General features: G+C 37.1%; 1 protein-coding gene and 1 non-coding gene across 2 annotated transcripts in view; both read left to right on the plus strand.

Annotated features, from left to right (window-relative positions):
- PIAS1 (protein inhibitor of activated STAT 1) overlaps window positions 1-27,081 on the plus strand; it is a 152,325-nt gene that overhangs the window by 23,286 nt on the left and 101,958 nt on the right. The gene's annotated exons all lie outside the window — the stretch shown is intronic.
- On the plus strand, window positions 3,431-3,533 carry LOC118830361. Its single transcript, XR_005009011.1, has one exon. It is a non-coding gene; the product is annotated as a U6 spliceosomal RNA (small nuclear RNA).

A 27,081-nucleotide genomic window follows, 5' to 3' on the forward strand; every position in this document is an offset into this window, starting at 1 on the left:
GACTCTTAACATCTTAGACCTTAAAGCTGCTACTAAAGAGGTGAATTAATTCAACTACAGTCTCCCTTCTTTTTGCCTTTCTCCTCCTTCTTTCCAACATGCGAAGATACTGCCTTTTCTATCATTTTTGAACAAGTATCACTTTCTAATTCCTTATGTTTGTGCTTTGCTCTATAAAGTGAGTTCTTATTATTCCCCCATATCTTTCCCTTCTGGTTGGTGTGAGCAAAAACAGTAGAGGAAGGAAGGAAAAATGAAGCTGGGAAGGTAGCAGGATAAGGTCATACAGAGGAACTGTGAATATTATTGTATTTTGCAGGAAAAAAAATGCTCATCCCAAAGGTGAAAAACACTTTCTTAATATGGATTTTAGTCCTAGATGTTCAATTGCCTGAAGTCCTGACTTTAGAATACAGACACTTTTCAGTAATTCAGGTGACTTGAAAGGATGACAGGTTAAATAGTACTTGGAAACTTGGAATTTGTGATTTCATGAACCTGGGTACTCTGGTCATCCTGTGGATGTCCATCCATAATCCATTGTGGATGATCTCCAAATCATAATCCATGCCCACCTTCTTCTCTGGTCTGACTTCCTTTAAGTCTTCCACACTTCAGTAACTTGGTTGGAGGTGACTGTGTATTTTCACAGACTATCATTATAGTACAAAAAATTTTTTTAAAGGTTCTACTGTTTTGGAAGGACTACAGGCATCTAGCGGATTGTCTTCTTTCTGAGGACCAGCATAGCTAAAAACGGAGAGGCTTATCTTTAGTAGCCTAGCCACTTGTTGATGAATTCTTTAAGCCTTTGAAATTTGTAGAATCATAAATATGTTATTTCAATTATTATGGCAGCCGATTTTTAAAAAAGTTCTTCTCTCTCCAAATAGCAGATCTGCTATGCTGAAGTAAAAGAATGACTTACTTGTAATTAGTTTGAGTACAGTGCTACTGCCAAAATCTTTGAACTATTTATTCTTTTAAAAGTACCTTAAATAGTTTCTTTTGCAGTAATTTGCTTAGCCAATCCTTTCTTGAGGTACAAAAGCAAATTTTAACTTAAAATTAAATTCTGAATTAGAGACTTTAGTGTATTATGTATTGTTTTCTTGAATCAACAACTTTTCCTGAATGGTTGACTAATATTAATTGGGTGGTAGTGTTAGGATAATGTGGTTTTTCAGTGACTTTTTTTCAAGCAGATTTTTAAAATATGTAGCTTTTTGTAACTTTTCTAGGTTAGTCAAAGTACTTAACCTGGTGTTTGTTCATTATCAAAGCATATTTACTCCTGTAGCTGAATAAACTGGAGGAGGAACAGAATTCAAAAAGGTAGGGGTAGGTTCTGTTATCTTTTTGGTGATTGGGAAACTGAAAACAAATCTTAAGTGTGACCACAATTTAAGGCTGTTTCACAAATAGGTGAAATAGGTATAAATAGGTACCAAAAAATTATGCAAATTTAAACTACAAACAGGTAAACTGCAGCTTCTGTTAATTGTGGAGCTTAGAATGTTTAAATGTAGAAGTAGATATTTCCCTGCAGATGGTCAAATGCTTGCTTTTCTCTTGTTTAAAACTAGCTTTTCCTTAAATCCTTTGACTAGCATTTTTATCTTTGATAACTTATGGGAAAACATCCCTCGGAGGTAAAAATTGTGGGAACTAAGTGCCATTTTGACTATTCATTACTGCTCTAGCTCCCTACTGAGGCTGTTGATAGTGTTCTAGGTATTTTTGGTTAACTGGAAATAGCGATAGAGATGAGAGAGAGGAAACATGTTTAGCAGTGTCCGTCTCAGATTCTTTGCCATAGTAATAATAGGTAACTTTAAGCACCTATTACATGCCAGGCACTATGCTAAGCACTTTACAGATATTATCAATTTGATCCTTACAGCAACCTGGGAGATAGGTGCTGTTATTTTTCCCCATTTTACAGATGAGAAAACTGAGGCAAACAGGTTAAGTGATTTGCCCACAGACACACAGCCAAGAAGATACTAAAGCTGTATTTGAACTCAGGTCTTCCTATTTCCCAGTGTCTAGAACATTGTAAACAGTCAATAAATGCGTGAATCGGTTAGTTAACTGACTGACTGAAGTGCATATACATGTTAGCTCTTAAGTGGAAGACAGTATGCACCTTCTGACTCTGCATTTGCCCAGGTTGGTTCCTGGCCTAGCATACAGTCTTTCTCTGCTTCTTAGGATGCATTCTTTTCCAGGACTCAGCCCATCTGCTTCCTCCTGCTAGATAACTTTCCTGACAGTCTATTCCCAAATTACCTTATAAATGTATGTGTACACATTGTTTCCTCCTATAAAATATAAGCTCCTTTTGGGTATTGGGCTGTGTGTGGTCGTGCTGTCACTATTGTCTTTGTTTCTCTAGCACAGTACTTGGCATGTAGTGGTTTCTTAATAAATGTTTATTGATTGATTGGTAGTGCTGTGGGAAATACAAATCTAAATTAGAATTAACTTGAGGTCTTACGAAAGGGTTGTATTTCTAGCTGAAACCATATGGGGCAAATGGAGATAGTTATAGAATTTTAGTAAGTGTACTTCATACCCTATCTGTGGTAGGAGTTTAAAGGAGAGACAAATCACTTTTGAATAGGGTGATTCTGGGAAAGCTTAATGGGGTAGAAGCTGGGTCTTAAAGAACTGATATTGATGTGTGGCAAATCTCATTCTACTAGCATCAACAAGAACTCAGAGGTTGGGGGTGGGAGGGAGGGCTGTGAATAATCCAATTTAGCTGGATGTATATAGACAATAGTAAGAAATAAAAGTTGGTGATTTTGGTAATGTTACATGCCAAGTGAAGAAGCCTAGACTTAATTTGGCAGGTAATGAAGATTCTTGAAGACAAATGAGTTGGGAAATAACATGATCAGAATAAACTTAAGGAAGATTAATCAGTCATTATATGCAGGATAAATTGGGAGGGGAAGAAACTACAACTAGGGAGATGAGTTATTGTAATAGTTCAGATGCAAGGTAATGGGGGCATGAACCCAGAGTATTAACAGTAGGAAGAGAAAGAAAGGGCTGGATGTGAGACACTGAAGCAAGTAAAAGTGCTGCCTTGGTGCTTCTGGAAGACATACTATGATGAGAGTCAGTAGATTAGATGTGAGGAATGGAGACAGTGTTAGAGCCCAAATGCTTGGGGATAGGGTGGTACCACGAACAGAAATAGAGGAGGAGGAGCTAATTTTGTTTAAGAGATACTGAGAATGAAGGGTTTGGTTTTAGTCTTCGAATTTTTGAGGTGCTAGTGAGATCTCCAAATGACCCTGAAGACAGTTGAAAATGCCTTACTTTTAGTTATGTTGCCTGGAAAAAGAAACTAGGAGTTAATGCTCCTTGTCCTATTCCTAGACCGTTGAATTTGTGAATTATCTGGCACTTAGAGGGAATACCCCATTAGCACATACTTTAAAATTAGAACCATACAGAGAAGATTATCATGGCTCCTACACAAAGATGACATGAAAGTTCCTAAACTAGGTTATCTTTTTGAAAGAGGCAGCCTGATGAGTATTGAATGCTTTGTTGGAAAATTAGGAAGACTTGGGTCCCCGACAATTACTAGATGTGTGACCCTGGGCAAGTCACTTAACACTCTGAGAGCTTCAAGCATTTAAGACTTAACCCTCTATATTATAAACAGTTTGGAGGGAGTTCTCACTAATTAAATCATATTGATATGTAGGGATTAGGAAATTTTGAAAATTATTTTTCTAATTGTGGACACAGAATAATTTTATTCAATTGTTGGGTTACTTAGATACTTGGCTTTGAAATTTTCTCTTAACTTGAATCTATTTCCCACATTTTGTTAGATTGCCTTATATGAATGTATAATTGGAAAAAACAAAAACAGAAACCTAGCATTTTGAGGCAGCTAGGTGGTGCAGAGGATAGAGCACTGGCCCTGGACTCAGGAGGACCTGAGTTCAAATCCACCTTCAGATATTAGTTGTGTGACCCCGGGCAAATCACTTAACTCCGAGTGCCTTCCCTCCCCCCGCCCCCAAAAGGGAAAGAAACCTAGCATATCATTCAACATGGGTTCAAGTCTTTGCTTTGCTACTTCACTCGCTGTGACTGTGAGCAAATTACTTTATCCCTCCCTTGGCTTCAGTTTCCTCACCTGTAAAATGGGAATAATGCTATCTTTACTTAATTATGCTTACTATTACCTTTATCATAGAATTGTTGTGAAGAAGTTACTTAACTGTATAAATGAAATGTAGACGTTATTAACTACATTGGAGGAAATTGTATGCTTTAAAAATTTTTTCTATATCTTATTTTTATTGATAGCTTTTGTTTTTAGATTACTTTCATATATACTAGTAAGCATTTATTAGGCACCTGCTATGTGTAGGCATTGCGCATAGTTCTGGGGATACAAAGACAAAAAGCTGAAACAGTGCCTTCTCTCAGGGAGCTTATTTCTATCAGACAGACATGTTTATATATCACTATAGACAGAATACATTTATGCAAAATAAGGTTTTTTAAGTACAAGAGAGAAAAGGAATTGAATCTGGATTTGAATTCTTAGGTCTTCCTGACTTCAGCCCCAGTGTTCCATTCCCCTGGGGTCTCAGGAAGAGCAGAAAAGATTTAATAAAAGGTAAGGTGGGGCTTGAGATTTGAAGGTAAGGGAATTCTTTGAGTTGGAGATGAAGAGAGAATGCATTCCAAGAATGGGTTGTAGCTAGTGCAAGGCTTAGCTGATGTCATGTCTGTGAAGAACAGAAAGAAGCCCAGTTTGTCTCTGGAACATACAGTATGTGAAGGAGAGCTGTGTAATGTGTATGGTATATAATGTATAGAGTATGTATAATGAGGCTGGAAACTGCCTGACTTCTTGAAAAATTACCGTTCTTTCTCTCTTCAACCCCTTTGCAGCCTTTTACCCCCATCATTTACTAAAAGTGTTTTAGTTTTTTTTTTAGTTTATCAGAGATCGGTTAATCATCACATTTAATGGCTTAATTCCATTGACTTTCCTCCCTTGGCTTCAGAGCAGGATGTTTTCCTGATTTTTTTCCTTCCTTTCTAAACTGCTTTTTCTTTGTTACTTTGCCTTCTTCCTGATCCTTTAGGAGAGGTGCTTAAAAGGTTTCTGACCCTTTTTTTTTTGACAACTGTATTTCAATATAGTTGCTTTCCTTTGTAGTCCTGTATGTTTTGTACGTTTTAAAACATTGTTTTGAGGACCATAGACTTTATCAGATGACCAAAAGCTTCATGACACACAAAAAATTAAAAAAATTTTGCTTTGAGGTGTGTGTTTCCAGTTCTTTTTTTGGTTGTTTGCACTTCACATTCTCTTGATTAGTAACTTCGTTTATTCCAATGGATGAGTCTATGTAGATGACTTATCTATATAGCCTATATCTCTAAATCAGCATTGCCATCCAGGTGTTCACTATGCCTAAAAACCAAGGTGCTTATCTTTCCCACAAAATCTGGTCCTTCCTTTTTAGTTTTGCTATTTCTCTTAGCACTACTATTGAGCCAGTCTCCAGTGTCCAAAATCTTAGGTTTTATTTGACTGGGCTTCATTCAGTCCAAAACTTTATCAGTTCTCTACCTCCGCAATAGCTTTCAAATCTCTTCTATCCTTGCCTCTCACTCTGGCCACTACCCTAGTACAAACCTTCATTAACTACCCACTGTGGATTATTGCTGTAACTGTCTCAAATTTCTTCAAAACCCCTTCAGTCCATTTTTCATAGGGCCCCTAGGCTGACTGGAAACATAAATTGGGGCATGTCATACTGCCTACCAAGTAAAGTTCAGACTCCTTGACCTCATAGTACCTCCATAGGCTGATAGCACCCTACCTTTCCGCCTTATCTCAGCTATTTCCCTGTTCCACTCCCAGGAACAAGATGCCCCTCCCAGGATCAGCTCATCACCTTTAATCACCATGCTGCTAATTCAGACTTTGACTTGTCAGTCTCTTCAGCCTTACTTAGCCTCCTCTCCTCTCTGATTGGAGGGGCTGGAGAGTGGAGCACCAAACTCCAATGCCTTCCTTTTTCAAGGACAGAAACTGGACTTTTAAAAAGCTCATTCCATCTGCTACTCTCCTTGGTTTCTACTCCGCAGAACAAAATGCCCCCACTGCCTGGTACCCCCTTATGTGTCCCTACACCTCTGTCTTTCTTTTGTATTTTATTCGCCCTCTCCTCCCCTGCCCCCAATTAGATTATATGCTCCTTGAGTGCAGGGACTTTTCTTTTTATTAATTGTATCCCCAGAGGTTAGTTAAATTATTTTACCAAGGTCACAGGTAGTAATTAATTAGCAGATTAGATTAAAACCCAAGTTCTCTTGACTTCAAATTGGCATACTTTCCAGCGTACTAAAACTAGTAATGTTTGTTGAATTGCTAAATTGTTACAAGCCTAATTTGGTTTAAAATAATTGACATGCCAAAGACTTGAGAAATGTTGAGCTGTACTTTTTTTCCAGTCTATAGTAATAAGTAATACCTAGCATTTTAAGGTTTTCAAAGCATGTGAGATGGCTTACATGATATTTTGTGGTTACAAAGTGCTTTACAGACTTGGTTCTTTGTAGTAAATAATGAGGTGTAAATAATACAAGTCTTATCATTTACCCTTATTTCACAGACCAGGAAACTGAAACTACTTGAGGGCAAGTGGTTTATTTGAATCTAAGTCTTCTGACAGAGTTCAAGGCTCTTTGCATTTTACCATACTGTCTATACTTATTTTAAAGTAACAGATATTAACATTTCAGCATCTTTTTGTAATCCTTTTTAAAATTTGCAAATGACAAGTTGGCATGGCAACAGTTTGATTTCCTTGGTTTACTTGCATGTGCATAGGGAATGTTTTGTTTGCATTTTCTTCCATTTTAGAAATGCTGGATTTTCATTAATGTGGTTAGGGCTTAGCATAGATTTAGAAGTGAAAAGATCTCAGAGGGCACCCTAGTCCAACTTGCTCAATATTACAGATAAGGAAGAATTGCCCAAACTAGAATTTGAACCCATGTTTTCTGATTCAAAATCTGGCATTGTATCATACTGTCCTGGAGCACAACTGCTAAAAGAAGTGTCCTTTCAGAAATGTAAGAAAAGGGTTAGAAATGAATAATGTGAAAACAACACTGATTATTCGTGATAAATTTGTCATATAGTAAAGTCATATAGTAAAGTATTTCTTACATGATTTGTGGTGTACACTTTCAGTTTTAGCCTAGTCTACTTTAAAATGAGATCCATTTAATTTCAGGACAGCTTGTCTTCCAGATTAAATTTAGCCTATGATGTCAGGATCTAACTATCAGCAGTAAAAATAAGCAGTTTTGGTAAAGAAGTAAGTAATGTTGGTAGAGGGATTTTCCACTATCCGTGAAATCCCAGATTCAGTCCCTATCCCTAATCTCAAAGTTGGAATTTTTTAAACATGTCTGAAAATATTTCAGATTGTTCTTAGGGAGGACAGTTGTTTTAAATTTTTCTGCTTCTTAGTTCTTTGAAGGCAGGGGCTATGTCTTATTCTCATTTGTTTCCTCTTTAGCTCCTTATAGAGTACTTTACTTAGAAAGGGATTGGGAGAGAAAGTTAGCCTGTAAGGATTTATGATTTCCTGCTAAGGAAACACCGGAAGGAACCTCTTATCCTTCACAGGAATTCGCATGTTTATTGCATAAATGCATGATTACAGTTTAAATTAAAATTTTTTTTATTCTGAACTTAAACATCCCAAAAAAGATTTCTATGAGCATAGCAGAACGACAAATTTACACATTTACCATGTTTCCCCAAAAAAGCAAGAAAAAGAAAGAAAAGAATATAAACTTCAGCCTGCATGCTTTTTTTCTTTTTTAAAAATTTGTTTAGTATTTTATTTTCCCTAGGTACATGTAAAAAGTTTTAACATTCATTTTTAAAACTTTGCGTTCCAAATGCTCTCTCTTCCTTCCTCACCCCTGCCCCCCATTGAGAAGGCAAGCAATTTGATATAGGTTATACATGTGTACTTATGCAAAACACTTCTGTAATAGTCATGTTGTGAAATCAAACATGGACAAAAAAACTCAAGAAAAATAAAGTTAAAAAATAGTATGCTTCAATCTACATTCAGACACCATCAGTTCTTTGTCTGGGGATGGATAACATTTTTTATAAGTCCTTCAGAGCTGTCTTGGATCATTGTATTGTTGAGAATAGCCAAGTCATTCACAGCTGATCCTCCTGCAACATTGCTGTTACTTTGTACACATTTCACTTTGCATCAGCTCACATAAGTCTTTCTAGGTTTTTCCGAAACATCCTGCTCATCATTTCCTTTATATGCTTCTCTTGAGTCTTGTATTTGAAAGTCAAATTTTCTGTTCGGCTTTGGCCATTTCTCAAGAATGCTTGAAATTCTTCTATCTCATTGAATATCCATTTTTTCCCTCATGGATTATACTTAGTTTTGTTGGGTAGGTGATTCTTGGTTATAATCCTAACTCATTTGCCTTTTGGAACATCATATTCAAAGCCCTCCAATCCTTTAATGTAGAAGCTGCTAAATCTTGTGTTATCCTGATTGTGTTTCCACAATACTTGAATTGTTTCTTTCTGGATGCTTGCTATATTTTTTCTTTGACCTGGGAACTCTAGAATTTGGCTACAATATTCTCAGGAGTTTTCATTTTGAGATCTCTCTCAGGAGGTGTTCAGTGGATTCTTTCCATTTCTATTTTTGCCCTCTGGTTCTAGAATATCAGGGCAGTTTTCCTTGATAATTTCTTGAAAGATGATGTCTGGGCTCTTTTTTTGATCATGACTTTCAGGTAGTCCAGTAATTTTTCAATTGTCTTTCCAATGAGATATTTCACATTGTCTTATTTTTTCATTCTTATGGTTTTGTTTTATTGTTTCTTGATTTCTCATAAAGGCATTAGCTTCCATTTGCTCCATTCTAATTTTTAAGGAATTATTTTTTTCAGCGAGCTTTTGGGCCTCCTTTTCTGTTTGGCCAGTTCTGCTTTTTAAGGCATTCTTCTCATTGGCTTTTTGGACCTCTTTTACCATTTGGCGTAGTTTGTTTTTCAAGGTCTTATTTTCTTCAGTATTCTTTCAGTATTTCTTCAGTATTTATCAAGATTTTGACTCATTTTTTTCATGATTTTCTTGTATCACTCTGATTTTTCTTCCCAATTTTTCTACTATTTCTCTTACTTGATTTTCAAAATTCTTTTTGAGCTCTTCCATGGCCTGAGAACAATTCATATTTTTCTTGGAAGCTTTGGGTGTAGGAGCTTTGACTTTGTTGTCATCTTCTGAGTGTGTGTTCTGAGCTTCCCCATTACCATAGTAACTTTAGTACCGCAGAGTTTTTTTTTTCATTGTTTGCTCTTTTTCCCAGCCTGTTACTTGACTTTTTAACTCTTTATTAAGATAGGGCTCTGCTTCTAGGGTGGAAGGCATACTGTTCCAAGCTTTAGGGTTTTTGTGCAGCTGTTTTCAGAGATACTTCTACAGACCTGTATTTTTTTTGCTTCTTCCAAGTTGATATGATCTAAGGAGAGGTGTTTGCTACTCCCCCTGGCCTGTGTTCTGGTCTGTGAGTGGCCACAAGCTCTGCTGTGTTAGTGCTCCTCCTTGCCCTGGGACTGCCACCCAGGACTGTGACCTGGATCCAAGTATGGGCAAAGTAACAGAGTCCTGCTCCAGTGCTAGCAAAAAGACCTCTGTAATCGCCTTCTAACCAGTTATTTGACCCCCTTACCATCTGTGGGCTGAGAGCCGCTCCCTCTGCCCTGTTGATTCAGTCACTCTCTGTTGTAACAACTAGGCTAGCAGCTGCTGTGGGGGTGTAAAACCAACAACAACCAGCTCACGGAATGCTGCAAGCCCAGGTTCTTTTGATCTGTTTTACTAAGGAAAGAAATGTTAAGGGGTTAATGATCTCAGTTTACAGCATACAAATATCATTCACTTAGTTGAGGGGAAAAAGCCAGCACCCTGAACTCAGAGCAAATACAAACAAATTACAAACATACATTTATAAACAGACCAAATACAATTCATAATTACCAACATCTGAGTTCAGCCAGGAGCTTGACAACAGCTGGCTCAGAGTCACGTGTCACTATTGCTGCAGCTCAGAGCTCCGAAAAAAGAAAGCTAACCTCTGGTTTTATATATCTTGTTCATGGTCAAAGGCAAGTCACAAGTGCGACTCACCCATGTGACCTAAAATTGTCACGAAAATGCGACTTAAACCCGTGTGGTCTAAAAGCCTCTGATGTCACAAACATGTCCCTCAAACCTGTGTAAACTAGGCTTTCCCTTGAGGCAAGGAGGTCATTGAAGACTCCAAATTTAATCAAGGAAACAAAGACCAAATTCTTCAAGGGCACTTGGTTGAGTAAGTGCTAAGAGCCCATCTTGATTCCCAATACATTCCCAAGGCCTGCTCCTGGTTCACTGGGGCTGGGTCTGTGCTGGCATGGCCTGCACTGGACTGTGCGCTACTCCACTCACCCAGGTGTGATAGATATTTCCTGCTGACCTTCTAAATTGTCTTTGGCATCTGTGGGCTGAGAGGCTTGGAAACTGCCATTGCTTCCAGTGATTCATTTGCCCCAAGGCCTGCTTCTGGTTTGCTGGAATCCAGTCTTCTGTGCTCCTCATTCACCTTGGTGCAACAGACTTTCCTGCCAATCTTCCAAGCTGTCTTGGGCCGGAAATTTGTTATTCTATCATTTTGTAGTTTCTGTTGCTCCAGAATTTGTGTAGAGTCATTTTTTAAAGGCATTTGGAGGAGCTTGAGGAAGAGCTAAAACAAGTCCCTACCTTTACTCTGCCTTCTTGGCTCTGCCCCGCTTCAACCTGCATTCTTGAATCCATCAGTTCTCTATCAGGAGGTGGATGGCGTGTTCCATCATGAGTCCTTTGGTCATTGTATTGATCAGAGTTTCTAAGGCTTTCAAAGTAGATTGTCTGTATGATATTGTTGTTACAGTATAAATTCTTCTGTTTCTGTTTATTTCACATTGTATCAATTCATACAACTCTCATTAGGTTTTTCTGAAACTGTCATCATTTCTTATAGTACGATAGTATTTTGTATTCATATATTATCTCGTGTTTAGCCATTCCTCAGTTGGTGGACATCCCATCAGTTACCAATTCTTTGCTACCTCAAAAAGAGCTGCTATAAATATTTTTGTACATATGGGTCTTTTCACCCTTTCTTTGATCTCTTTGGGGTATGCTTCTACTAATGGTATTACTGGGTCAAAGGGTATGTACAGTTTAATAGCTTTCTGGGCATAGTTCCAAATTGTTCATCAAAATGACTGGACTAGTTCACAGCTCCACCAGCAGTGCATTGATATACCTGTTTTCCCATATCCCCTTCAGTATTTATCATTTTCCTTTTTTTATCATCTTGGCCAGTGTGATGAGTGTGAAATGTATCTCCATAGCTTGCTTTTAAAAAAATGTAATAAAATTTACATATTACTTTCAAAACTGGCCTGCTTGTCTGTGCTTCATTCTGACCTTCCTTCTGTTCTCTTCTGTGTATTTTTTTAAATGTTTCAATTTTCCTTGGCAGAAGAAACAGAAAGAAAAGAACAACCATCTTAGTCTTTTTTATTATTATTATTATCTGTTCTCTTTGTCCCATCCACAAACAAAGGTCTTGTCCCTTTTTTGATCCTACTTTTTGTCCCAATACAGCTTAAAAGTCCCATTTTGTTTCTGGCCTTTCCTTTTTCTGAGCTTTTGTTCTTAACACTATTTTTACAAGATGGCACCACACTCTTAAATTCAGCCTCTGTTACCTACTCTGGCTTCCATTTTCAATATACATTTCTTTTAAACACTTGATTGGTTGGTGAATTTCATGTGCTTCTACATCAGTCTTTTCACATAAATGCCATTTTTCCTCCACATGGAAATTTTTTCCCAGTGTCTTCAGCATTTCGGTCTTGAGCATCTGTCATTCTTCTTGGACTGATTTTTTTGTGTAGTAACAACAATGTTAGCATATGGTATTTTCAAGTTTTTCTTTTTCTTTTTGTGTGTGAGGCAATCAGGGTTAAGTAACTTGCTGAGGGTCACATAGCTAGTAAATGTCAAATGTCTGAGGTCACATTTGAACTCAGGTCCTTCTGACTCCAAGGCTGGTGCTCTATCCATTGCACCACTGCGATGCTGCTTGCTTTATGTTTTTCACAGCACGTATATTATCTCATTTGATCCTCAACAACCTTGTGGTGTAGGTGCTATTATTATCCTCATTTTACAAATGAGGAAACTGAGGGTGAGAGAGAAGTTAAGTGACTTGCCTGTTAGTAAGCATCTGATCTGGACTTCAAACTCAGATCTTCTGACCTGTGCTGCTTTATCCATTTACAATATGGGATCCTGCCAGTCTTTTCTTCTCTCCTCTAGCTCTACATTACTCTAGTGTAGGCCCTCATTATCTCATGCCTGGATTACTGCAACAGCTTGCTGGTGGGTCAGCCTGCCTCAATTTTCTCTTCCCTCCAATCCATTCTCCATTCAGCTACTAAAGTTGTTTTCCTAGAACATAGGTCCAGCCATGTCACTCATCTACTCAGTAAGCTCCAGTGGCTTCTTGTTGCCTCCAGGAGCAAATACAAAATGTTCTGTTTGACATTCAAAGCTCTTCATAACCTAGCCCCTTCCTGTCTTTCCAATTTTCTTATACCTTACTCCCCAAAACATACTCTCTTCAATCCAGTGATACTGGCCTCCTGGCTGTTGTGCAAACAAGACCTTCACCCATTGACTCCTGGCATTTTCTCTGACTGTCTCTCATGTCTGGAAATGCTCTCATTCCTCTCCCCTAACTACTGACCACCTTGACTTCCTTTTAAGTACCAACTAAAATCTCACCTCAGGAAGCCTTCCCTTGCCCTTTTTAATTACACTGCTTTCCCTTTTTAAATTATTTCCTACTTAACCTATATATAATGTTTGTTTCCTGTATATTTGTTTGCATGTTATTTCCCCCATTAGATTGTAAGCTCCTTGAGGACAAAGACTGTATTTCACCTCTTTTTGTGTCCCCGCTGCTTAGCACAGTGCCTGGCCCATAATAGGGGCTTAATAAAGGTTTATTGATTGTTTGATTGGACCCTTTGACATCTCCTTTCCCCAAATGTATACTCATATTTCCTCTCCTCTATTACAAACTTAAGATTACTCTTACCCTCCCCCCCGCCCCTCCCCACCACAGAGTTCCTAACACTGCCACCTAGCAACCAGTGTTTCCCAATTAGTAAGAAGCAGGTCCAGAATAGCATTTCCCCTTGTTGGGCTTCCTCCTTTTGAAGAATAAAATTATCACTAAGACAAATCAAGAAGTTATAATTGTTCTATTTTTGATGAGGAGAGAGAATTCCAGCAGATTTCTGGATAATTAAAAATTCACCTCACTATTATATTCTGGCTCTGCTCCACACTTGTGATGTTTCCCAAATGCTTCATCTGTTTCCTCTTTCTGTCCAGGTAGTCTGTTGTATGTTGCAATGTGACAAATGACAAAGTAAACAAAAATTACTTGTTTCTCTTCCCATTGATCATTACCATGCTTCTCTCTCTCTCTCTCTCCCCCTCCCTCCCCCCCACCCTCCATCTTTTCCCCCTCCCTCTTTCTCCCTCTCTCCCCCCACCCCCAACCCCATTTCCTCACATGAAAATGCCTATGTGATTATTTGGAAAACCGTAAGAGGTTTGAATCTTGCTTTACTGTGGTTTTTACATGAAAAATAAATACCTTAGGTATGAGTTATTTATTGTTTTTTAACTACATTATATGGTTCTATTTTGCTGTATGTTAGAGTTCCAACAAGCTATATTGTTCTCTTTTCAGCATAAGATGCATTCCTTTTTATTTTACTGTAACTTATACTTTAGGAATAAGTGCTGAAGAAAGAAGAAATCTGGAAAACTCAGTTATCTAGAAAACAGATAAAGTGCAGATAGCTGGTATTAAAAAAAATAGTAATATGATATTGTATGGCAACATTATTGATCCAGATAATAGTGAGTGACCTTGAAGGCTTTGTAATGTCCTGAAATCTTTTGATTGAATTACCAAAAATTGAATTATGTTTAACAGTTTGTTTTTAGTGTAAGTATAATGTTACATTCTTATTTTTTAAAAATTATTGTTCAATGTATATTATATCGTGAGTACCTCTCCCTTAATCAAAATGAGCCATTTTGAATAAGTTAATGTTTATTGTGTCATAATTAAAATTCTTCCTGATATATTGGAATTTTTGGTATGTGTTTTAAATAAAGCATGTAAGATTTTATCAGGTTAGTGATGAACTGGTTTTGGTGGCTAGTGTTATCTCTACTATATATTACAAAGCTCTGTTACAGTTTTAAAGGAAGAAGTGATCATACTTCTTTATGTACAAACATTTTTTTAATAGGCCTGAAATGGTAAGACTTAATCTTGCAACCAATGACACATTAAAATATAAGGAACTGTGACATTAATAAGAAAAGGTAAAAGTTCTTTTTTGAAAAAAAAATGGAAAAAGAAGTCTTTAGCCTCATTTTATGAAATTTTATATTATAATTTGTAGTATGGAAAAGATATGATAGGAAACAAGACACATTCTAACTGTTTTTCATGTAGGTTTGGTTTTAGAAAACTAGATAAATCTAAATGGAAGACATAAATAAATTTGAGCATTTTCCCACCTAATAGGTTTTCTTTTTTTATTGAGAATTTTTTTTGTACAGAATAAAGTTTTTTTAAAAAGTACATTTGACATATTTCCTTTTTTAAGTAGCAACAGGCTTTTCACCCATATTTGTACTTTTAATAATTAATCGTTAAATGCAGATTAATTTTAATTAGTAAAGGAATCTTTCTTAAATCCTATTCTGTGATCCCTGTCTTGCTGGGCTGTGTGCCCTTGAGGCCAAAAGGGTTTAGAGAATTCATTTCCACTCACCTTCTGCCTGGGTGGCAGTGCCAGACTGAAGAGTTCCTTAATTTCTATCCTATTCTTTGAACTGTTTGACCCCTAGATTTATTTTACTCCATTTGTAGTTCATCATCAAGCTCTGGAGCATCTCAGGGATTTAGTTTTCTTACGATTAATTAATCTTAGATTTCTTACGATTATCAAGGGGAATCTGCAATTCTGCCCCTCTAAACGAGCAGAACTTCCTAGCTGGCTGATAGAGGCAGAGTTCGGTAGCAGTCTTCTCTGATTGCTCAGACCAGGGGGATAGCCATCAGACTTTGCCCTGACTGAGAGCTTGCAAATCTCCACCTTGAATTGTTTCTGAAATCCTGGAATAACATAACACTCAATACCCTAGGAAAACCGCAACAGGAAAACAGCCCAGAGATTCCCTCCAGAAGTACACAGAATCCAGCCCTAATATCAAATCCAAAGTCAGAAAGTAGGCTGGAAGAATAAGCAACAGCCAAAAAATCTGACCGCAAAGAGCTGTAATGGAGGCAGGGTCATGTAAGAAATAAATCCAGAAGAGAATGACTTTAAAACATCTACAAATAAAATTTGAGAAAAACACAGCTTGAGCACAAATTAATTAGAATTCTAAGAGAGATGAAGCAAGTTAAAAATGTTTTTAGAAATGAAACAGGCTAGAGGAAGAAATTGGAAAATAAATGAAAACTATGGAAGAAAAAGATGGATAGAGAATTAATAGTTTGACTCACAAGGTGTACAAAACCTTGACAAAACATCAAACTCCCTAAAATTAGAATGGACCAAATAGAAGCCAAGAAAACAAGAAATTATATTAAAACAAATGCCCCCCAAAAGGCTGAAAAAAATAGAAGAAAATGTAAGGTATCTCACAGTAAAAGCAGCTGATCTGGAAACAGATCAAGGAGAGAAAATTTAAGAATTATTGAACTATCAGAACACCATGACCTAAAATAGTCCCCAGATACCATATTTCAAGAAGTCACAAGAGAAAACTGCCAGACCTCTTAAAACAATAGGGCATTGTGGAAACAGAAGCCCCCAAAATGAAAACTCCCAGGAAAATGATACCAAAATCTAAGGCTTCCTGGTCAAAGAAAAAAAAAATACTGCACACAGCTAGAAAGAAAGAATCCAAGTATAGAGGAATCACAGTCAGGATCACACATGATTCATCAACTACTACTGTAAAGGAACAGATAGCTTAAAGTACAGTATTCCAGAAGGTAAAGAATATAGACTTAAAGCCAAGTATAACTTACTTAGAAAACTGAGCATAATCCTTAAGGAGATAAAATGTATTTTTATGGAAATAGAGGCCTTCTATGCATTCCTGGTGAAAAGACCAGAGCTATGTAGAATCTTTGCTATTCAAACACAGGAGTTAAGAGAAACATGAAAGGTAAATGAGAACAATGATAAAAAAGGTTAAAGGGTAAATTGCTTACATTCAAATGTGGAGATATGATATGTGTGTCACCTCTAGCATTGTCCGGGGTCATAGTGGGAGGCCAGATACACGAGGCCTGAGAACGGTTCTCTTATGCCTTGGTGATCTTAAGGGGAGAAGAATACACTGGGGGTAGAGAGTAGAAAAGGAGAAAGAAGGTTAAGGGGGGGAAAAATGCCATAATTGGAGTGTGCAAGTACACATCTAGAAAATTGAGAGAGTAGGATTGAGGGGAGCTGCTGACAGTTGAAACCTCATTCTCATCTGAACTGGTCAGAGAAGTTGGGTTCAGAAATAGATTTCATTCAACAGGGAAACAGGAAAGAAAGAGAAGGGTAAATTACAGAGAGAATAGAATAAGGGAGGGATTAGCCCTGAACAAACTAAATCTCTTAAAGATGTATAAAACTATGTCCAACTCTTTTTGAGTTAGCACATAATGGGAATCTGAGGGGAATGACTGAATAAGTTATGGTATATAAGTATGATAAAACATTGTGCTGTAAGAAATGAAGAAATGTTGAAAATGGCAACAATAACAAAGAAATGATGAAGGGGATTGTATCAGAAAAACCTAGGAAGACTTCTGTGGACTGCTGCAGTGTGACATGAGTAGAACCAGGAGAACAGTTTACACAAAGCATGGTAAAGATAAATGACCTTGAAAGAATTAGGAGCTCTGATCAACCGTCATTCCAGAGCACCAGTGATAAAATATATTAATTTACCTCCTGATAGATTAAAGACTCAGAATGCAGAATGAGACTTTTTTTTTGACATGGCCAATGTAGAAATTTGTTTTGCTTGATAATACATGTTTGTAACAGGGATTTTATTTTTCTTTTCTTCTCAATGGTGAGGTTAGGGGCAGCCGGAAGATGAGAAGGAAGATTTTTCCGGCTTGAAAAAAATATAATTGAAATGCTGAAATAGTGTGATCTTCAAGTGTCATGGATGTTATTGCCGTGTTTATTTGACTTTTCTTGGTTGTTGCGTCCTTTATGTATTGAATTATAGCAACATTCTGTCAGTGAGAGACATTTAACTTTAAATTTTTGGTTCTTGGTTTACCTTTCTGTTCATGAATTTCAAGGAGAGTGATTTTAGCTTTATGGGTCTAGCTTACTAATACATTTATTCTTCTATTAAAGGAATTAACCAAGAAATTAACTTTTCTTATATCTTTTGTCATAATTTGGTTATTAGTGGTACAAATCTAAATGCTGTTACGTTTTATTAAGTTTAGTGTTATAATCACTTAAACCTTTATTCAAGGCAGCTAAGTATGTGCAGTGATAAGGTGCAGGACTTAGAATCAGAAAGATGTGGGTCCTTGTTTCAGATACTCCCTAGGTATATGACTGGGCAAGTCACTTAACCTTATGCCCCAGCTTCCTCCTCTGTAAAATGAGGAAAATAATAACACCTACTTCACACAGTTCTTGGGAGGATCAAATGAGTTACCTACCATATGTAAAGCACTCTATAAATCTTTAACCCACTCATTCTTTAGGATTAGATTATTTAGTTTCCAATTAATTTTTAGTCTATGCTTCTACAACCCTTTGGGATATAATTTTTATTCCACTATGGTCTGAAAGAGATGTATATAATATGCCTGCTTCTCTGCATTTGCTTGTGAGGTTTTTATGCCCTAATGCATGGTCAATTTTTGTGACGGTACCATGTGTAGAAGCTAAGAAAAAAAAGTATGCTCCTTTTTATTGCCATTAAGTTTTCTCCAGAGTCTATCATATCTAACTTTTTCCGAGATTCTATTTCTCTCTTTAACTTCTTATTTATTTTGTGGTTGAATTTATCTAGCTCTGAAAGAGGGAAAGTTGAAGTCCCCCCTCTAGTATAGTTTTATTGTTTATTTCCTCCTGTTATTCATTTAACTTTTCCTTTAAGAGTTTGGATGCTGTACCATATGGCGCATATATGTTTAGTATTTATATTACTTCGGTGTGGTACCTTTTAGCAAGATGTAGGTTTCCCACTTATCTCTTTTAATTAGGTCTGGTTTTGCTTTTGCTTTTGTCTGAGATCATGATTGTTACTTCCTGTCTTTACTACTTCAGCTAAAGCATAATAGATTCTGATCTGGCCCCATATTTAACTCTGTTAAAAGACAACTCTGTTGTCTTTCTGTTTTAAGTGAGTTTCTTGTAAACAGCATATTGTTGGATTCTAGTTTCTAATCCATCCTGTTATCCACTTCCATTTTATAGGTGAATTCATTCTATTCACATTGTTATGATTACTGTGTGTTTCTTTTCATCCCGTTTTCTTCTGTTTATCCTCTTTTTATCCTGTCACTCCTCTAAAGTTTGTTTTGCTTCTAACCACTGCCTTCCTTTATTTGCCTCCCTTTTTATTGCCACTCCCCCCATCCCTCCTTTCTTTTATCCCCTTTCCCTTTTTCTTCCCTATTTGGCAAGATAGATTTCTATACACAATTGAGAGAGACAGAGTGTAAGTGTGTGTGCGTATGTGTGTGTATTTCTCCTTTTTGGACCAATTTAGATGAGAGGTCATGTTGCCTGCCCCCCACCATTTCCCCCTCCATTGTAAAACCTCTTCCTTTTATGTCTCTTTTATATGAGATCGTTTTCCCCATTCTTTCTCTTCATTCCCCCTTCTCCCATGGCATCCTTCGTTCTCACCATTAATTAATCAATCAATTAATTAATTTGCATCATCCCAACATAATTGGCTCATTTTTGTGCCCTCTATGTAGAATCCTTCTTACTGCTCTAATGATGATAAAATTCTTAAGAGAAGTTATATGAGCATCTTCCCATATAAGAATATAAGCAGTTTAATTTTATTGAATCCCTTATGATTTCTCTTTCATGTTTACCTTTTTATGCTTCTCTTGAGTTTTGTGTTTCGATGCTTGGAACATTTTCTCTTTGCCCTGGGAGCTCTGGAATTTGGCTCCAGTACTCCTGGGAATTTTCATTTTGAGATCGCTTTCAGGTGATAGTTGGTGGCTTTTGGTTTCTATTTTACCCTCTGGTTCTAGGATGTTGGGACAGTTTTTCTTGATAATTTCTTGAAATATAATGACTAGGTAATTTCTTTGATTATGGCCTTCAGGTGATCCAAAATTCTCTCTTCTTGATCTGTTTTCCACCACTGGTATTGCATCCATGTGGACTCTAGGCTAACTTTCTCCACTTCCATGCCACAAGTCTCTCCTTCCTACCTCTTAAGTTGTCTTAGATTGGAAGAATGTCTCACCCTGACCTTTTGTCGGCTCTTCCACTCCAGAATTTTATTTGAGGCATGATCCCCATGGAGGGGAATGTTGGGAGAACTCACCTGAGTGCTTCCTCTTCTCTGCCATTTTGGCTCTGTCCCCAACACTCTACAGATTTTAAAGTGCTATATAAATACTAGCTGTTACTATTATTATTGTTGTTACAATTTTAATTAGGCTTCTACTATGTACAAATTGTAATAGGTGCTGGAGATGAAAATATAAAAGTGAAACAGTCCCAGCCTTCAGAGGGTTTGCATTACTCTAGGAAGGCACGACTTCTTTCCAGTTTTATAAATGTAAGATACATGCAAAATAAATAAGTTGTAAGACCCCTTGTTGTAGGTAGCGCTTTACCTGAGCCTTGAGGAGATCTACAGGATTCTAGGAGGCTGCAATGATATGAGAGCATTTTAGACATGATATGCACAATCATAGAGGCAAGTAATAGAATGTTGTCATCTGTCAGTCAACAAGCTTTTAAGTGCCTACTGTGTGCCAGACACTGTGCTAAGTGCTAGGGAATCGAAGTCAAAAAGGTCTCCGGACTCATGGAACTCATAGTCTAAGGGGGAGACAACATGCAAACAACTATGTACAAACTAAATAGATACAGGATAGATCGGCAATAATCTCAGAAGGAAAATGCTAGCATTAAAGAAGGATCGGAAAGGCTTCTGGCAGAAGGCAGGATTTTTATCTGACTTGAAGTATGTAAGCTAGGGAAACCAAGATGTGGAAACTAGGAGAGAACCCATTCTAGACATGGGGGACAGGACATGAAAAAGCACACAGTCGAGAGATAGAACATTTTATGTGAGAAATCACAAGGAGGCCATTGCCATTAGATCATAGACTATGTCAGTGGTTCTCAAATTCTGCCACCTCAGGACCCCTTTACACTCTTAAAAATTAATAAGTATCCCTTTAGATGTTTCTTGATAGGTTATACCTATAGATATTTACTATATTAGATATTAAAAGATCTTAGTATTATTACAAAAATAGGGTTGACTTTCAGACTCCCTGAAAGGGTACCCTAAGTACCCCCAGGCCACACTTTGCGAATTGTTGAATTATGTGGAGAGAAATTAGGAAAAGTGAGAGGAAGCCAAGTTATAAAGGACTTAAAAAACCAAATGTAGAATTTTATATTTGATCCTGGAGGTAATAGGGAGCTGCTGAAATTTATTGAATGGGGGATGGGGGAGTGTAAAACATGGTCAGACTTGTGTTTTAGGAAGATCCATTAAACAGCCGAGTGGAGGATGGACTGGAGCGGAGAGAGACATAAGGCAGGGAAGCCTTTTGTCTGTCTAGAAGGCTTTTGCAGTTATATAGACTTTACATGATAAAGGCCTGCATTAGGATGGAGGCAGTGTCAGAGAAGAGATGTCGATGTAGGTGAGAGATGTTATAAAAGTGGAATGGGACAGTATATGGTAACAGATTGGATACGGATTGGGGAGGTGAAAGTGAGAAGTTGAGCATGACATCTAGGTTGTGAGCTTTGGTGATCATGAGGATGTTGGCACCCTTCTCAGCAATAGGAATGTTAGGGATGTAGAAATACTGAGTTCAGTTTTGGACATGTTGAGTTTAAGATGTTTATAGGACATCCAGTTTGAGGTGTCCAGTAGGCAATTGGGGTGCAAAGATGTAGGCCTAAAGAAGGGGCAACTCCTAGTTATCCTTAGCTACCCTTCATGGTTCTATTAGGCAGCTAGGTGGCACAGTGGATAGAGTGCCAGACCTGGAGTCAGGAAGACTCATCTTCCTGAGTTCAGATATGGGTTCAGATACTTACTAGCTCTGTGACCCTGGGCAAGTTACTTTACCCTGTTTGCTTCAGTTTCCTTACCTGTAAAATGAGCTGGAGAAGGAAATGGCAAACCCCTTCGGTATCTTTGCCAAGAAAACCCCAAATGGGGCCATGAAGAGTCAGACATGACTGAAAGTATTGAACAACAACAAATGGAGACTAAGAGAGGGGTTATAGCTACGTAAGTAGATCTGAGAGTCATCAGCATAGAGATGATAATTTAGTCTGTGGGAGCTGGTGACATTGACAAGTTAAATAGTATAGAGGAGGAAGAGAAGAAGGCCCAGGATACAACCTTGGGGGACATCCAAAGATCTAGTAAAGGAGACTGAGAGGGAGTGGTCAGGCAGGTAGAAGAACTAGGACAGAGCACTGTAGAAAAAACCTGGAAGAGAGTAGCAAGGAAAAGAGGATGATCAATAGCATTAAATGCTACAGAGATCAGGAAGGATGAGGATTGAGAAGAGGCCATGATTTAGCAATTAAGAAGAAGCCATTGGCAATTTTGGAGAGAACAGTTTCTGTTGAATGTTGGAAGCTAGACTGCAGAGTTAAGAGAATGAGAGGAAAGAAAATGGAGGCACCCATTGTAGGCAACCTTCTCTTTTCTTTTTTTTTCAGAGGGGGGAGGCAGGGCAATTGGGGTTAAGTGACTTGCCCAGGGTCACACAGCTAGTAAGTTATGTGAAGTGTCTGAGGCTGGATTTGAACTCACATCTTCCTCCTGACTCCAGGGCCTGTGCTCCACTCACTGTGCCACCCAACTGCCCCAGTAGACAACCTTCTCAAGACTAACCAGGAAAATTGGGAGAGATAAAGGACTATAATTAGAGATGGGTGCATCAAGTAAGAGTTTTTTGAAGGTGGGAGAGACATGAGCATGTTCATAAGCAGTAGGGAGCAGTAGAAAAAGAGAAATTGAAGATGAGTGAGAAAGATGTGATAATAGAGAAGAAAGGTGTTGTGTGCAGGGATAAGTAGGCCAGTTAGGCAGGAATGCAGAATTGCTGAGTGGCAGTGATGTATAATCACCCTGAAAATATAGGCTTGGAGCCATATTGTGGCAGGCTTTAAATGGAAAACAGAGAAGTTTGTATTTTAGCCAAAACAGATTTGGTAGCCACTGAGGCTTCTTACATAGTCATTCATGATCAGATATGTGCTTTAGGAATATCATTTTGGCAGCTGTTTGGATTATGTATTGGAACTGGTTACAAGGAGACCAATTAAAAAGCTATTTCAACAGTCCAGTTAAGAGGTCATTAGGGATTAGACTGGGATGGTTGTGGTGTGAGTGGAGAGCAGGGGGTAAAGGTGGGGGGGGGTGGGGGGGCCGGGGAGGATGCTGAGAAGGTTATATAGACAAAATTTTGTAAATAATTAGATATGTAGAAAAAGAAGGAATGAGGTCATGTGATTCCTTGAATTTCAGAGTACGTTTTCTAGCTCTTTTGAGGCCAACTCTCAAGAGATCTTAGATTGGTCACATGAGATGTAAATTAAGCTTTGGACAAGAACAGTAAAAGAATTGGATAACCAAGGGAAATACTGGAAAGAAACTTCATATCTAATTTATTTATCTACTCTTCCATAATAGCATAGTTTAAAATTATGCCATGCTTCTGTAATTCTGAATTTTAGATCATAGTTTGAAATCTGTTGTATGAAACATTTCTTTTTAAATCTCTTAACATTAGCTTATATTTATGTAGTGCCTTATGGTTACAAAGCCCTTTATATACATTGTCTAATTTGATCCTTAAAATATCCTTTTGAGGTGGGGAGGTATTATAAATATTATTCTCATTTTATAAAAACAACCTCATAGAAACTATGATTTGCCTAGTGGTCTCGTGGCTGGTAGATGATAGGGCTTGCTCTTGAATTCAGGTTTTCTGAGTCCAACTGTCTCAGACTCCTCATATCAGACTGCTTCTGAAATCTAATAATTTTAGTAGAAAAATAAAAGCTCAGAAATCGGACCTTATTGGCATGTTTCTTCTGCTACATATTCTTTCATTTAATCTCTTGTAGTCCTGACTACAGGTATGTCTGTGTCTGACCCTTCCCCCAGCCCTAGAATTTACCTTATTTTTCACTCTATGATTTTTTTTTTTTTGCAAATACTTGGCCTCTTCCTTTTTCTAGGATTTTCCTCCCTAACGTTATCTATTTTATTTTTATTGCCTTTTGTTTTGTCTTTAGCATATATTAGATGGCATCTCAGTATTACAAATCCAGATTTCTTTTGAGGTTGACCTATGAAAGATTGTAAAATAAACCCCGATGCCTTAGAATTGTGCCTTGGGTATCATTTTCATATTCCAGAATTCATTCTAGAATAAATCTACGGTTAAAAAACTCAAGGAACAAAGCAACAAGCCAATAGAAAAAGAAATAAATAACTAAGATCAGATCAGGGGTAAATATAATTGAATGTTAGAAAATAATTGAAACTATAAATCAGGAACTTTAAAAAAAAAGTACTAACAATTTTAATAAACAGCTAAAAAAAACCAACAACACTCTTTCAAATTATCAGAATTAGAAATAAGAATAGAGCAATTTCAGAGAGGCAAAAGAAATTAAGAGAATTACCAGTAGTTACTATATGCTAATAAATTTGGTCATCTAAAAATTGAAATTATTGAAATGACAAAACAAATTGTAGATGGCCTAAAAACACCATTCTCAGGTTTAGATGTCTGACTAACTTTTTAAAAGTTACTCTGTGCCAAGTTGTTAGTTGTAAGAGAACTGCAAATGAAAATAACTCCTGAATTTCTCCTCATTTTTAGCAGATTGCCAAAGATGGAGACGTGATAGGAAGAGTCAATTTTGGAGGGGCTCTGAAAGACAAATATAATGAGTGGCATGTATCTTAAGTAGGAAGACCTGAATTCAAGTGTGGTCTCAGATACATACTAGCCATGTGATCCTGGACAAGTCATTTAACCTCTGTTTGCCCTCGTTTCCTCATCTGTGAAATAGGACTAATTGTAGCACCTACCTGCCAGGGTTGTAATGAAGATCAAAAGAGGTAATAATTGTAAAGTGCTTAGCACAGTACCTGACATGTTGTAGGCATTTAATAAGTGCATGTTTCTTACCCTTCCCCTCCCTCCCACCACCCCCGTCCATGTACTGAAAGTAGTGCTGTGAAGTACTTCCCAAGAAAGTAAAAAATGAACCAAAGTTTATGCCAGAATATTCAGAGTAACACTCTTTGTGGTAGCAAAGAATGTAATCGAATAGTATTGTGAAATCAGAAAGGATAAATATGAGGAATTTAGAAAAGCATGGGAAGATTTGTATTGATGCAGAGTAAGATGAGGAGAACCGGTTCCATGTTGTATGTACAATGACTACAACATTGTAAATGTTTTAAAAATTCCTAAAATGAAACTGAACTACCTTCCAGCTCTCGTGCTGGCTCTGGTGATCCAGTTGAAAAACTAATCAAGACACGAAGGACTGATGATAAAATATACTTCTTTCCTCACTGCAAAGAGGTGTAGAGGAGGGGCATTATTTGGGCAGAATATCATGTACAATGGCAGATACAGTTTATATATTGAAGGTTTTTGTCACTAAAGAGGGTTCAGTCTGATGGGAGGAGAGAATAATAACTGATATTTAGACAAAAGGCATCAATGAAACTTCTTAAAAACTGCCTTGCACAAAAAATTTGGCTAAGATAGAATCCCTAAAATTAATAATTGTTCTGTTTTGTGATCAAAAACTAATTTTATAAAGCCCCAAGTGATAGCTAAATTCCAAATTTTTGTAGTTTCTTCCTTCTCTTCATATCAATAAACATGTATTAAATTGCTTTTTGTTGCTCAGCCCAGAAGGGGAGAAAGAGATCGAAAGTTGAAATAAGACTCCATCCCATATTTATTAAGCTTGTGGTCTGGGGGAGGGTGGGAGAAACTGACTATAATACACAGTATTACCCAGTTATATTAGGTATAAAGTAGTGTTAAATGAAATTTGAATGGAAAGATATTACCAATAAGGAAGTCCTCCTGGAAGAAATGTAATTTGAGTTGGGTTTTAAAAAATGAATTTGGACTTTAGACTGAGCTTCCTATCTTGATAACCTGAGTGATCTTGGGACAAGACAGAACCATTCTGGGCCTCAGTTTCTTCATGTATAAAAGGAAGGAGTTGACATAAATAACGTCTAAGACCTTTCCAGGTCTATATTTGTGATCTTAAACCAAGCAAATTTTCTTTGGAATTTGACCACTTTCTTTGTTTCCATGGCAACCCTGCTCCAGGGCCTTATCACTTCACATCTAGAAACTGCCATAGCCTTTTAGCTATTCTCCTTACTTTCCGTTTTTCTCTGCTTTAAAAGATCTAATGTACAGTTGCTAGAATAATCCTCATATACTTCCTCATATTAAAGAATACATATTTTAGTCACTATGTGTAATCTAAAAATCTAGGATAGTACTGAAAGCCGTCTTGTTAACTGCTTGTTCTCTTTCACATCTCTTTTTATTCCCCAATGTAGAAAACCCCATTCCATGCAAAATAAACCTACATTATTATAATGGCCCTGGTTCTTACTTCTTTGCCTTTCCATAAATTAGTCCCTGATCCTATAGAGTGTCCTACTTAATGTATCTTGCCAATATGTGAGAAACCCTCAGAACTGAGGTCAGAACATGACTATTCCAGAAAGGATTTGTCAAGATAAGCATTCTGTATTCCCCAATACTTACATACATTTAGTGGCAGCATTAGATCATGGTATCCTAGGATATTAGAGCTAGAAGGGAACCTGGCCCAATTGTTTAAGTGATTTGCTGAAGATCATAGAAGTAGTTTAGGGTAAAGTTCTTATAAACTGATTCTGTTTTATAATTTAATATTATAAACTATTTCAGAGGAGTGTATGAATGAGAAATATTATGTGGTGCAACAGGAGATGTTTAATTTTTATTTAAAATTTTGGCTTGACCTTTAATATTTAAGGTCATAACTAATGAGTCAATAAAAGTGGCATTTTCTATTTAATAATGGGATGACACCGCCCCTAAAGCTTAAATTTACACTAAGACTTTTGGGGCAACGTATATATTGCTAAGACTTTTAACTTGTTTTACCTTTTGGTCTAGCGTGGAATACTGTTTTCTGCTCATAAATTTCTATCAATAGAATTTCACATATAGGAAAAATTATTTAGGAAGAATTATGCCTTAAAAAGAATCTTAGTTTTAAAATGATTTTTACATCATCACGTGAGTCTGCTCAGCTTGTTAGTTTATTTTACACATGATTTAGTTTTTAGTTTTGGTTGGTAAAGTGAACATTTTTAAAATATCTTAAATTTCCAAAAAGCAAAAAAGTATGAGATATGAGAAAGTAAAGAAACTGATTTTTGAATGTGATTAGTAGATTTAAATCAAGACTTATTTAAAGGGATACATTTTTTATATACTTTATATTAAGTACCAGGGACTGATACTAGAGAATGAAAAGACAAAGGAAAACAATTCCTGCTCTCATGGA

The sequence above is a fragment of the Trichosurus vulpecula genome, chromosome 8, assembly GCF_011100635.1.
Source record: "Trichosurus vulpecula isolate mTriVul1 chromosome 8, mTriVul1.pri, whole genome shotgun sequence".
Classification (NCBI taxonomy): domain Eukaryota; kingdom Metazoa; phylum Chordata; class Mammalia; order Diprotodontia; family Phalangeridae; genus Trichosurus; species Trichosurus vulpecula.